The sequence below is a fragment of the Eublepharis macularius genome, chromosome 7 (genome assembly GCF_028583425.1).
Source record: "Eublepharis macularius isolate TG4126 chromosome 7, MPM_Emac_v1.0, whole genome shotgun sequence".
In the NCBI taxonomy this organism is placed as follows: Eukaryota; Metazoa; Chordata; class Lepidosauria; order Squamata; family Eublepharidae; genus Eublepharis; species Eublepharis macularius.
This window is the reverse complement of record NC_072796.1, coordinates 65,643,426-65,658,537: the sequence shown is the minus strand read 5'-3', so window position 1 is coordinate 65,658,537 and position 15,112 is coordinate 65,643,426.

Below are 15,112 nucleotides of genomic sequence, written 5' to 3'. Positions count from 1 at the left end.
TAAAGTAGGTAGTGGGAAAGGTTCTCCACTGTAGGTATTCCACAAATGCAGGTACAATGTTCCATAGTGGTGTGAGAATAACGCCCTGCCAAAAGAGCTGTCTGCATCATCTGAAAGCGCAGAGCAGTGAAAGACACTCTGAGGTTGTAATGAGAAATACTGGCTAGGTAGGGAGATCTTGAATGGTCAAATTTGATTAGTTTATACCAAGGAGCTGCCTTAGATTTTGATATTGATAGCCGATCCATCACTGCATCTGACTTATAGATCCACTCCTTAAGTGGGAGGTTGTTGGCTGAGACCCCTAACAGGTCATCTGGGATGGTATACCTTTGGCAAATGGTGGATAGAAAGCCAGGGCGTGTGGGGTCTTTGGATAGTAAGTAATTTACTGATTGGCAACTTAAGGAGTCAGAACTGGAAAATTTGATCCTTTTCCAGTATTTTAAAACTGCAAGGTGTACCTGCGCCCTAAGAGAGGGGAGTCCTGTTTCGGCCCTCATCAGGGTGGCAGGAGCGCCTTTGGGTGAAGCCAAAATCCGTCTCAAGAACTGGTTTTGGATTACCTCAAGGCTGGTTAGAATGTCTTCCTTCCAACCCCACACTTCAGCTCCATATAGGAGGTGAGGGACTACCTTGCTCTTAAATAATTTCAGTGCTGGATCTATCAGTCGACCCCCCCCCTTTGTATAAAATAAATGTATGATTGACCCTACAATCCTTGATGCTGAGGATTTAACCAATGCAAGATGTATCTTCCAGTTCAGAGTCTCTTTAAAGGTTACCCCTAGATATTTAAAGGAGCTGTATGGTTGGATTGGGTTGCCAAGAAGGCTCCAGTGGGAGATTTTTGGCTTTCTCCAGAAAACCATGACTTTTGTCTTTGTGTAGTTGACATTGAAAGCTTCTTTGTTACACTAATGGCCTAATTGGTCTAAGAGTCTCCTCAAGCCAATCTTGGTCAGGGAGGTTAGGACCATGTCATCTGCGTAAAGGAGAACTGAAATCTTCTGTTGTCCCAGAGAAGGCGGCATAAATTGGGGACCTGACAGAGTCTCATTGATATCATTAATGTACAGGTTAAATAGTGGAGGGGCAAGCACATAACCCTGTTTCATGCCTCTACTAATAGGGATTCTGTTGGTTAATGATCCAGAGGTTCCCACCCTGATTTGAGCAAAAGTATCTTTGTGCAGCTCACGAAGCAGAAACAGCAGTCACTTATCAATGTTAAGATAAGTCAGGAACTACAATGCCAAGACCACGGCAATACAGCCCGGAAAACCCACAACAACCTATTAATGTTAACTTTGGCAAGCTTGGACCATAAGCGGGACCTATTGATTGAATCGAATGCAGCAGTCAAGTCAACAAATGCTACATAAAGTGCCTTTGTTGGCCCATTTATTCCAGAGTAAGCCAGTTGGTATAGCGTTTGACAGTGGTCTATAGTTCCAAGACCTTTCCGAAATCCCGCTTGTGTGGGATGAATTATTTTTTCGCTGGACCTTCTTAAGTAATCTATTCCTATCCTCATCAATCCATTATTCAGTTTATTGGGCTAGTCTAATCTCTATGGCTACTAATGAATGAGAGAGTAACATGGCTTGAACATAAAACCGAGCTCTTTGTAAAGCTCTAGGAATACAGGAGGTAATCGTGTCTGTCAGCACATGGACCAAATACAACAAAGCACCACCTCCCTATCAATGGCAGAGAACTTTCTTCCCTTCTCCACTCTTCACCCCAGTTCCTTATAGTTAGGGGTATTGGCTCCCTGTTCTGAAGAATACAAAAAAAAACCCCTAATGCTGCTGTATATTTCTCATATTTCATTCTAGATTTCTGAACAGTAAACAGTTTTAACAGCAACGATCAACTCACTCACCACAGTGCTGATGAAGTATAATAATCCTCCAACTTTGGGTTCTATAGTAATCTCCCCCTTACATATTTATTAATAAAATAAACAGTGCAAGTGGCTGAGTAATTTGTAACACATGGCTATACAGGATAAAAATGTTCTCTCTATGTTGTCTTGTCAAATATGCTTCAGACCTCTGAACTATGAATGTTAAAAACCCAGTAATGAATAAATTTGCTTATATCTGTTCCCGATCTCTGACACCAGTGTTATCTGTAACTTTTCACCTTAGAGAATGGTCGACCTGGTTGACTCATTTGCTAGAGATTCAGGAGATTTTTAGGCATCATCATTACCCAACAAAAACTGAGAAAGCCCTGGAATACACTGAACACTGTTCAGAATCTGTGCATAGCCGAAAAAATTGGTAGTAATGTACAATTGTCTTAACAGATAAACTTGCCCAATGTTACTGATGATCTCTTCACTGAGAAACCTCTAACAAGCTTTGAATGAACCACTGCCTTGCACAAAGTAAGAAGAAAGTGCCCAGTTTGTTAAAAAGCAAGATATTTATCCGCTATAAGGCTGAAAAAAGTCAAGGGCTGAGTTTTAACTCACAGAGAATTTGGCAAGCAGAACAAGCTGGAGAACATTACACATTCAGAAATAGTGAACAACTGAGTATACATTATGAGATATGAACAAATCAGTTAATTATGCTTAATAAGAGGCCAGAAAGGCACAAATAAAAAGCAGTGATGCTGTAGTCATTTCTAAGAGAGCTATGGTTTGGAATCATCTAGGACAAGTGCCATAAATACAAATCAATACAATGAAAGCCATTTCCACCGAGCACATGACTGAATCCTCTAATGCACATCAAACTCTGTTAAAGATCCTGTCATGATATGATGTATTAATTTTTGAATTGCTAGGAAGTCTACTGCTTTTGAGCACAATATGAAGTTCTGGGGTTCAGTGGCAGTCAACATTAAAAACGACACCAAATCTGACTCCTGTAGGGGGGTCATCTTATTCACCATAGGACTAGAAGAAATATACAGTACATGCTTCCTCTCTATATCTCTAGTAAATATGCTTCAGATTATGGAACAATGTACAAAACAATTATGGATTTATCTTGTCTTTTGTTTCTAATCTTTTTACCAATCATGTCCCATGGATATGCTGTGTTTTAGTGGATTAGAATTTCATATTGACTGGCTGGCTTCTAGGGGCACTGCAGTATTAATGACTGAAAGCGAAGGACAGAAAGCAACAGAAGAAACTCAGGGTCAGGGTCTCTCTAGATGTAGAGGTTTTTAAAGAGTTGGTCCTGGTTTCCCCAAACCCAACTCTGGTTCTCAGAGCCACACAGCAGCTGTGGGGAATGACTGTTAAAAAATAAAGGAGAGCCCAAACAGCCCCAGAATGTCACCATGGTGGGAGGAAGGGCTCTTGCCCTCCCACTCAAGAAATTTTCCAAAATATCAAGAAGGGGTGTTTTTGCTGCTCCACATGGAGCTCGTGGAATGGTAAAAACAGAGGGAAAAAATCTCCACTATTTTGACAAGGAAACTGTACAGTATGGTTACACTATAGATTGGTTTACTTTTTTCTGCTAAGATGGTGCAAAAATGCAAAAAAGCAAAAACTATGTTTTGGGGTGAGCTTCCACAGAAGATTAATGCCAGTTTCAGAAAATGGATTGGGGCAGGGAACTGAAGTAGTTGTCCATTGTGATTACACCTTTCCAACATGGTTTATATTTCTTCCATACCAGGCCATCCTTATGTATGTTATGTTAAGCCTCTAGAAGTTGTTTCTGTGTGTGTTGGTTTGGAACACAGCAAATGGGCAAGTAAGCACCTGTTTTCTTATTGGAGAAGTAATTATCCCTGTGTAGGGTTTCCAACTTTTAGAAGGCAGAAAGCTGGCATGGGTCTGAACCAAGGGCTGCCCACCCACCCAGGGTCACGGCATGTAGTATCAAGGTTTGGAAAGCATGTGCCCAGGAGCAGAGCTATGATACAAAAGCATAGAGCCAGGAGAGGACAAACTATTCCATGAAGATGTACAGCTATTTAATGTGCTTGTATGTCATACCAAGCAATATGCCCAACTATACATGATAACAGGCCAACAGGCTATTCTCCCACAAGAAGAAAACAAGCACTAAAAGATCATATAACTCAGTAGATGAGAGCACTATAGTTTATATAACACAATTATGCAGCATTATATTAAGGAATTAAGCACTTAGCATTGAATGTTTAAATATTCTAGAAATTGAATCATCCATTTCATTGACAGGAAACACTGAGGAGGTTTCCATACAGGGTTTTTCCCCCTCAACTCTGGACCCATACTGCTTCGGTTTATGTCAATTTCCACACATTTTCATGTGTGATTAGTTTTTGCCTCGCCTTTTCCCCACATTAACCTTCGTGGTTCCCATCATATCCAATGGGCCTTCCAGCCTCTCTCATTGCTTCCAATGGACTTTCTCATAATGCATATCAGAACATGTCCCTGCCTTGCCTCTAAGGAACTGCCTCTCTGAGACTGGTGTGGGGGGGCTGATCCTGGGTGCCGAGGGTTGCGGGTGCAACTCTTGACAGGTCCTGCTGCCTTTCTGGTTTTTCTTTTCAAGGGGAGTGTGTGTTTCTCAGAGCGATGGTGGCGGTGGGGGAGTTTGCAAGTGAGCAGTGCTTCAGCTGCCTGTTAGCGCAGCAGTCAGGGCCAGGCGAGCCATTCCTCGTGCTGCTTTCTCAGGAGTGGGGGTTCATCTGCGGGCTGCCTGGGGCACTGCTCCTGGGGATGGCTTGAATGGCAGTCAAGAAATATTAATGAGGACTGGAACAGCCATGCTCCTCAGCCTCTTTGATGGGTTGCGACCTGCCTGGAAGGAAATCAAAGACAGGACTGACCTTGTGCAAGCCACAGCCAAATGAGCCATGGCTTGAGAGCGTGTCCATGGCTGGGGGCGGTGGTGGCAGCTCTGTCGCCACAGGTGCTGCCAGCAACCTCATGATGGATCCCCATCCAGCAAGAATGTGCTTCTCATCTGCATCTGGATGGTCCTCTGCTGCGTGGCTGCATGGAGCTCTGATCCTGTGAGGGAGACTGTCATAGGGTTGCATGCCCACCATCACGGGGGAGTTATAAGATCAGGCACCTAGTCACCCTGACCCACAGCCACATTCTCTCCTCTGCCCAAGGGGGGGGAAGCCTGGCTGAGGGAGTTTGAACAGGGCCCCAACATAGGCTTCTGGAAGCCCCCTGAAACAGCTGTGTTGAGTGTGGCTCCCTGGGTGACTGCCTCTATGGCAGGCATGTCTTGTGCTGACTCATGGGCAGGAGCCACGCACCTCTGGTAAGCTTCAACTGCAGAGGCCAGCAATTGGGGGTGCGAGTGAGTGGACAATGGATGAGCAAGCCGGGGCAGCCACCTCCCCAGCTCCTTCCTATCTGTCAGTGTGCTCTTGCCCCTTCCTGAGTCAGGACTGAGGAGACAGGTAACTTGAAAGGGAACTCAGGTGCTAGTTATTAGACATTCTGGGCATGGCGCTCCTCCCATATGTGAGTGCAAGGCAAGTCCTGAATTTTGTAAAATTTCCCCTGTGCTCTCTTGCCCCACCACCATGAGCATCCTCTCCCACCTCGTGCTGTAAGTCCCCATAGCAGGGAGCTCTTGGGCAGAACCTCTGGCCCTACTTACCTGGGGTCATCCCCTGACCAGAGTTATGTAGGGTGCCCAAGGAGCTGACTGGGTGCAGGGGAGGGGGCTCGGCCACCACAGGGGCACAAACAGATTGGTCCTGAAGTAGTCGACATCCTATGCTCTACCAGGCTGCTTGGGTGGGGTCAGGAGTGGGAGGAGGTGTTGACTTTTCCCATACATTGGGCGCCTACGAGCTATGCCATTGTTTTCCATGGGCTAATTTTCTGCTGCTGCTGGGGCATTCCCGGACCCAAAATGGCTTAGTGAGCTGACTCACTCATGCCCTGCCCCCCCAGTCCACCCCTCAGCATGCCACTGCATGGACTTACACCGTGATTATGTCCATAGCCGGCTGCCACAGCCAGGCACTAGCAGAGAGCCCGGGTGGAGTGGCACCGGGCCACTGTGCTGGCTTGGGGGGGGGGAGGGATATGCTGGCATAAGTCCGGAATATGCCACCATAACTCCTGGTCAGCTCCCTGAACCACCCCCCCCCCCGCCCCAGGATTGCACAGTAAAGATCTGATTAAGTATAAGGCAGAGTCATCTGTCCAAGCTTGCAGTTCTATGCACAGTAACATAGGAATAAGTCCCATTACCCAGAAGGAGTCACTTTTGAGTAAATATAATTGCACTGAGTGTCACTGAAAGTCCCTGAACATTGAGTATGGAAAAGCAAATCCGTAGATTTTTGGATTTTTAAAAGAATAGTTGTCCATTCTCACTTGCCAGACAGCACAAAGTCAGGGACAACATATTGCCCTTCTCCCATTTTCCTAGCTGAAGGGAATTAGGAGACAAACGAAGCTTACTTTTGAAGCACAGAAGAGCCTCCATTGAAAAGGAAAGTAAAAATCACCAGCAAGGTCAGTCTGCAAAGCAATTCAAGGTGATATTCTGCAAATTCCTTTGCCTTAATGATACTGAGCAATTAAAAAGCAGCCTCTCTCTTATTTCCTCCATTATGTGAACAAACCACCATATGGCAACCAACCAGAAGGGCAAATCCAGTGTTGTCTGTGGGAAATAGGGCAGTTGACAACTCTACCCCAGTTCGGTTTCTAAGCAGGACACCCTCACATAACCCAGATAAATGTTGATGGGATCAGATAGTAAAGTAACTGTGCCATTCTTCAATTGTAAATGCAATGTCTTATTGGCACCAAAATTTGGAAACTAAATGTTTTATGCATACTCTACCACAACACCCACCAAAGCTTAGCTTTTTAAAATCGAATTCCTCTCTCTATAGCATAGCTGAGATGCATGGAAAACACATGTTTAGCAGATGGTTTCCTAACAGCAACAGTTTTTTTCTTGAAATGCATAAAGCTTAAAGTCCTGATAATCTCCATAGCAGACTAAAATGTGTACACAATATTTGAGAGAAGAGCAACTCAGCCTTAGTCCTAGTTCCATATTATATGGTCTGCATTTGCAATGATTCAATTAAAGGATCAGCAACTTTAATTTTTCAAAACTATTTATTGTTTTTGCATAAAGCTTCCTCCAAGAAGCTAAGAGTAGTTCAAACTCACAACAGTTGTCTAAGTTAGGGTGAGAGAAAATGGCTTACCTAAGACCACACAGCAAACGTTTTCCTAACTGAAATGTAAAGGCTGTATTTACAATTTTTCTGGGGCATTGTTTATTTTATTTATTAATCACCCTTGATCAAAGAACGGTGCATTCCTTCTGCCTGGGCTGGTCTTCCTCTTTCACCGAGCATGCAGCTTTGGGAGGGAGGGATATGGAGCAGTGAGGGAGGAAGGGGACACCCACCTAGCCAGCCAGATGAGCTGAATCAACTTTGGCTATCAATAGGGTGACATCCTATGTATTAATTACAATATTTATATCATGGCTTCTCTTCTCCCAAAAGGGCTCCAAGTTGGCCCACAATAACATATGCAAACAAAGCCTCATGCCAACACTTAAGCACACTAGTCGGGTTTCAGATTAACACCAGAATCACAGGAGCATTAGATTTGGAGAAGGAGGGTGTTGGGATGGTTCATGCTGGCACTGATCAAAAGCGTCTCTTGCAACTTTTCCCAGTGGAGACAGAGTATAGAGGTAAAAGAGAAGAAGAACATGTGCCCACTAGCCAGTTGTTAGCATTGATTATAAAATGAAATCTTTGTTATACCACCACCATACTGACCCTGAAATTAGTCCAGATACCCAACTTGCATAGTCCACTCCAGCCAAGAACTCCTGAGCTCCAGCAAGCTGCCAGCCTCAGCTTTCCCAGCAGCTTGGATTACAGGCTCAAGCCACCATGCCCAGCTATCTTTGCTATACAATACCTTCTAGCACAGTTTAAATGATATGTAAAACAATGATCTAATATTAACAGATGGGTTTGAATGGATTCATGGGTCCTGATGACATTCTCTCTCTCTCTCTCTCTCTCTCTCTCTCTCTCTCTCTCTCTCTCTCTCTCTCTCTCTCTCTCTCTCGTCCAAGGTCAGGACTTCCATGGTACTAGTCTGATTTAATCCATTTAATCCCTGCTTCAGTTAGGGAGGGTAAATTTAGAGGAAAGTATTTCTTGCCAAGGAGGCACAGTATGCAAACTCCATCAGAATATAAAGAAAAACAATAATGGAATATTCTTGATAAGATCTCAGCAAAGTCATTTTATGATCTTCAGATTACTTTAATATTAATTTTAAAATGCCACAATAACAGAATTAACAGGTTTTATACAGACTGCTTTATTTCTCACAATATATCCATAAAATTGTAGAAAAACATAAACATAGAGCTGTTGTCTAAAAGCTAAAAAGGATGCTGCAAAGGAGACTTCATAAGGAAAGAATTCCATAATTGTTATGTCACTGCTGAAAAAAACCCAGTTCTGTACAATCATTCATTGCACTTCTGATAACAGGGAAACACAGAACACGATTTTTCCATATGGCCTAAGTATATAGGTCAATTTGAGCTGGATAAGGCAGCCCTGAAGTTTCCTATCTCCACGCCATCAAGGATCAAAAACAACATGTTGAATTGGCATTGGAAGAATATTGAGAATCAGTGAAGCTGCATCACAACTAGTATTATACCAGTGGCTTGTTCATATAAATTACTAGACAGTATTCGGGTCAGTTAATTTCTGAAAAAATTGCAAAGACAGCTAGAAGATGTTGCAATAGTGCCACTTGAAAATTATCAGAGCCTGCATGACTTTAACTAAGTCAAGTTAAGCCACGATTGTTTATTTTTGCTTATTTTGAATATTTTCTTATTTTTCTGCTTAGGCACAGGGAAGATCAAAAAGTCATTTAGGCAGAGAAGCTCCATTTTGGCCTTTGAGATCACACCAGCTATTACCTACACACTTACATATCTATCTCTGCAACCATATGGTCTAGATGTTTGCTTTATCTTTCAGAAATAGAAAGCTGAAATTCTTGTGGTGTTAAATCTAGTAAATAACAACAACAACAACAACAACAACAACAACTGATTTATATACCGCCCTTCTTAACACCCTCTCAGAGCGGTTTACAAAGTATGTTATTATTATCCCCACAACAAAACACCCTGTGAGGTGGGTGGGGCTGAGAGGGCTAGAAGCTGTGACTGACCCAAGGTCACCCAGCTGGCTTCAAGTGGAGGAGTGGGGAATCAAACCCGATTCTCCAGATTAGATTCCCGCACTCTTAACCACTACACCAAAGAGTCTCTGCTTGTGCACCTTGGGAGAGAGAAAATACTAACCTTTTAATATTCAGACTTCTGCTATTTTGTTTAAATGAAAAATTGTCTGCCAAATTGTACAGACTCATCACAGCAGTATCGATCCAAATGATGTCCAAAATGAAAACATATGGGTGTAAAAGCCTAATCAATAACCCAACAGATAGAATGAATTTTAATTACAGAAAAAGTATTATTGTGAACAAGATGAAGAATTGCTCAAAATTACTAAATAAATTGTCCGCAGCCTGTGACTTATAGTATTCCAATGATAGCATGGACTTGACTGAGAAGCAGAACTCCTCTCTCTTCAGACACCTGGGTGCACGCATCTCATACATTAGGGGCACAGCAGCCCTTTCCAAAGCTAGCTGGAACTCTCTCTGATTACAGCTGAGAGGGAGGGCAGCTGCGAGCAGGCTAGAGAAGGAGGCTTTTTAAAATGCGAAGCCTTCCCCTTCTGCAGGGCGGGGAAGAAATGTGGCAGCTGCGTGGATAGGGTAGAGGACAAGGAGCTTCTCTTTGTCCTTATCTCTGCCCCTAGAGATGGATGGGGTGCTTCTGGTGCTGCTACTGGAGCCCATTCTGGATCTGAGTGGTGGTGGCACAGACAGGCAGAGCACTGCTGCTGCTTCTCGCTGAGGTAGCACAGAAGGCAGCCTGCTCTGTGAGTCAAATGGATAAAAGTCAGCCTTCAATAAAAGAGAGGCCATACCTAGAAATCTCTCTTAGTACATTTTATCCCACCTTCCACCAGTGCACTGTGAGCATGTACATCGTTTTCCCTACCCCATTTGTTCTTACAACAAAACTGTGAGTACTTAGGCTGAAGAGTGACTGGCCCAAAGACACCCAGACAGCTTCCATGGCAGAGTGGCTATTTAAACCACGATCGTCCTGGTCTAAGAACTATCATGGCATTCTAACCACTACAGCACACAGCTCAGCCCTCCGGGTTTCAGGAAGAAGAAATGGAGTGGGAAGGAAAAGAATGACTAGAAATAAAAGTCTACATTCAAGGACTGTAATCTGACCAAATGCTTGTCACTTTTAATCTTGTAATAATGCACCTCCTCTTTTTCCAGCCCAACTGTATGAATTAAGAGATTATGAAAACATGCCGGGTGGGATACTGTCAAAAAGATCCACATATGTGTGTGGGGGGAGTGGATTTTTGCTGGCATTTCTCATTCCCCTCTATGGCATTTCTCCAATTCCCCATGATGCTGTTTCTGGGAGTTGCCTGTCTGCCATGAGGAGCTTTTCAGGGATCATTTTGGGTTGCAGTAGGAGAGGGAAGGCAGGGAAGCTGATCTTCCAAACACAAAACTCTTTCTGTTTGTGGAGGTTTTAGATGGGGTCCAACCCATTCTAATTGCTGTTTCTCTGTGGTACATTAAAGTTGAAATCTTTGTTCACTTGTCCTGTGGTTAACAGGGAAACCCTTTAATCGATGGCCTCTGACATGGATAAAATCCAACCTCATCCACTCAGCTGAATTTGGGTGATAGTGTCTGAATCGATTTTGCAGCCAAAGAAGAGTGGGACACTGCACACCTGGCATTCTTTATTATTTTATCCTGGGAAGGTGGGGTTTCAAGTTTCACAAGCAAATTGTATATTGCGGTTCAGTTAAGTCCTGTTGGCTTTATTTTGTTTGTAACACAAAATTCACCACAATCCTGGATTAACCTCTCTGTACATTCCCTTCTCTTCAGTTATTAGTACGTCAGTATCATAAAGTGTACTGTGATAAACATTCTGCTTGTTTCTAACCACAGAGGTCATCTGAGGCTCATCCCCCATTTAGGACAGGAGGTTGTTTTGTTCCATTCTTTTCTTGGAAACATTAAATGCTATATTATTTATTAAAGTGCTAGATATTTTAAGAATAGAAGGCTGTCCCACAGGTAAAGGAAGCAACTGCTGTTCACCTATAGGATGAATTTACAGTGATGATGCTGCATGAGGAATTTGTTTTTGATGTTCTTGGCATCAAAACAATGAAACAAGGATGATGCAGCTTTCTGAAGGAAACATGATTTTGCATTTCTGTGCATTGGGATTTTCAGAAATAATAGACACCAAAACTTGAAGCTTTAAATAGTTAATGGACAGTGGACAGTTTTATTGTATCCTCATGAATCTGGAGCCAGAGGACCAGGATCAGGATCAGGCTGGAGTTCAACAGTCTGAATGAGGAGTCCAGACTGCAATGGCCAGAGGCAAGAATCATAATCCAAGACCGGCAGAGTCAATCTGTGTTACGTAAAGAGAAGATTAGGCTTGGCCCAGGACAGATCCTCATAGGCTGACACTTTGATCAGAATGAGGATGTGGTTTACAAGCTCAGGCTTTACATAGCCTAAGACTTTGTTCTTGGTTCCTTAGATCCCTCATTAGGACCAATCAGGAAGTCCTAACTCATGACTGAAACTTCAGTCCAGGAGGTGATTTTTTTTCTACACAGATTGCAGCAAATGACTGTGGTACAACTGGTAAAGTGCTGGGCCTGCATCAGTAGGGATCTTGTTTCAGATCCCACCCTAGTACCATATAGTCTAGGAAACCTACACAGGTATAAAGTTACATTACTCCCTACTTTGCCCCAAAGTAGACCTAGTCTACTAATCCAAACATGATCTGGCAGAGTTGTTTTTTGTTTTTGTTTTAGAAACCTGGCTAGACAGAAGGAATGGGTCCATCATAATCCCCCTATATGGCAGATGACCAGTGTAAACTGCACTAGTTCTCATTGAGTCTGGTAATTTGGTAGGTAACTAGAGATGGTGATGGAAGTGGTGTGCCAATTTGAGTTCTATGGTATTATTTTCTCTTCTCCTCATTTCCCTGCCCTGGGATGCCTTGCCAGGCTAGATCATTTTCATTTATTAATTTAGAAGGTTTGCAGCAAAATCCATACTAAGGAAGATGTTGGGTATGCTCCACTTGGAAAGTCTTAGATGGTTTAGATGGACTGGTTTCTATAATGTGACTTTATGGTAGGTTTATATAAGCCATTTCAAGACCTTCAGAATTTGGTTATAAATAAAACAAAAACCCAGTCATCCTGTTCTCTCCAGATTAGAACAACAGGGCAGATTCATGATTACTCATATCAGGATGATAGCCATTTCTCTGAAGATTGAGCTCACACTGCTTCAGAAATGAAGGAGTGATGCAGGAAATGTATTTACTTTACTTGAAATATTTATATCCCATCTTATCTCTTTCAACTCAAGGTGGCTAACTGGTTTGGGGCTTCACAAGAAGTTCAGGGCAGTCACAGTCAAGTAGAGAGAACTGACCGAAATCTACACAGGGTCTCCCTGTGTAGATATATTGGCTGAGTCCAGAAAGATTGGTGCCTGTGCATGATTTTTACTTTCCCTGAGACATCAGACATCCACTTATCAGAATTTACACAGAAAAAAGTAGTGAAATTTTATTTACAACTTCAACAACCTTTAGACAAATGTAACACAGAGATTCTAATATTTGAACTTTTGATTCCAGTTCATTCCTGCAGTCAATAATCTCAAAGTATCAGTTCTTGAAAGTCAGCACTATTCAGGCTGCTTCCTTCACAAGCTCAGATAATCTGTCTCTCAGACTGCCTCCTCTCCCACCTGGGCTATGGGCCACGTCCCAGGCCTCACATGGCCCATCGCTCGCTTGCCTGAAGTGGAAGAGACACGCTTAGGCCAGCAGGGTCCGCCATCTGCTACTCAGTCCTGGCATGGCATGGCCGGCGGACGAGCTGCTCCAAACCACCCAAACCTGGCCCACACCCGCCTGCTTGGGGCAGCCAGCAAGGCACAAGCCAGGGCACACGGCACACCGCCCCAGGCACCACCACCTGGGCCACACCCAACTTGGTGACCGCTCGCCCCTGGCAATGTGCAAAGGCACCAGCCAGCTGGCACCACCTGCCATGGCCAGTGCCCCTCTGTGTGGCCTCTGTTTCGGTACTGGAGGGGAGGGGGGCAGGGGAGAGCCAGGCCTGGACCCCCCCCCCATGGGAAAAAGGGGGCGGCAGCGATAAGGGGACTGCTGGGAGAAGGTTGTGGCCCGCACCTGCCAGTCTGGCCTGGGCTGTCTGGGCCAGGAGTAGAGAGACTGACAGGAGGTGGTTTGCTATTCCCTGCCTCTATGTGGAGTTCCTAGTTTCCTTTGGAGGTCTCCCATCCAGTTGCTGATGAAGGGCGACCCTGCCTGGCTTCCCAGATCTGGTGAGATTGGCCTTGCCTAGGAAATACAGTATTGTCTACAGAGACTGGCAGTGACACTCCAGGTCTAAGGCCTGCCCGTCCCAGGCTGACCCCCCCCCCCACCGCCATCAGCAGGAGCCTGCTCACCTCCAACCCCTTCAGCTCAGAACATCTGCTCCTGTCGAGGAATCTTCAATAATAGTGCTGACCATGTTGTTAGCCAGGAAAAGGATATCAACTTTCCACCTCTTCCGTCTCAGCCATGCCTCCACCTCCTCCTTGCACTTGGTGCCACCCCAGCCTGCTGGTAAGTCTGCGCACTTCTTTTCTTGAATCAGAGGTAGCTCTGATTGCTAATATTGCTTGGTGGTCCAAAATTCTACAAGAAGCATATCTTGTAGCAGAAGGCATGGGAATTCTGACACAATTGCCAAAGAAGAGAGAGATGAAACAGAAAATATGAGACTCTGAGCCTGAGTAATCTGACCCTACAATAGCTGGTGTAAGGATCTGCCAAATAACTCACAAAGACTTCACTGCATGAATCCAGGAATTGCATGTGTTAAAAGGCAGCGTCTGACTCACCAGCAAGTAGAGTTGGCACCTGGGGCAGACGGAGTGGAGGCGGGGCGAAGAGCGGAGGCAGAGCATCCATCCCACGAGGGTCCAGCCACGTGGTCAACGCCATTATTGTCCGAGCATCTGCAGCAGCAAGATTCAAGGCAGCACATCGGGCGTCCCCCCCCCCATGCAAGGGGCCGACATCCAGGCGGCTTGGCAGAGCATGCAGGAGAACATGGCTGTGCTCTCCGCTGTGTTTGGGGGGGGTGTCTGCTGCAAGCCACAGGGCTGCCTTGGGTGGGGTGGCCGCCACCAGCCCCCCTCCCGCCCGGGCCCATCACACCCCTCCTCAAGGGAAGGTGGGCGAGCTGGGTAGGGGCCAGTCCCCCCCCCGGGGTGCAGGGCGGGGAGATGCCAGGTGCCGTACGACTAGGAGCCCATCGATGGAGGTTGGTGACACGACTGAGATGGAGGAGGAAGCAGGGCAGACAAGTCCTGAAGGCGAGTGGGAGAATGGGCCCGAACGAGGGCAGAGTACAGGACAGCCCAGGGCAATGGGCCAGCGGTCCCGTAGGTCTCATCGCAGGATGATGGAGCCAGAACACCAGCAGCAGGGGGGCAGGGCGCCACTGCAGCCCCCGGAAGTAAGTGAGAAAGTCGGACCGGGAGGCTGGCAGTCCCTCGCCCTGACGCCAGTCTCTCCAGCGGTGCTGCGGCCATGGCTGCAGTGCTACACGAACAAGGCGGCTGCCGCTTTGCTCTGGGGGGGGTCACTGAGGGATTCAGGATCCCATACATGGGACCCCGGGTTGCCACGGATGCACCCAACCTCAAGTCTGCACGGGACCTGCCAGACATCGTGGTGGCCAAGATCGAAAAAGAGGTGCAAGCAGGGCGTGTGGCAGGCCCATTTGATCTACCCCCTGTGAACAACCTGAGAGTGTCCCTGCTGGGGGTGGTCCCAAAGAAGACACCGGGTGAATTCCGGCTGATTCACCACCTGTCGTACCCGAAAGGAGCATCAGTGAACAAGGCGATACC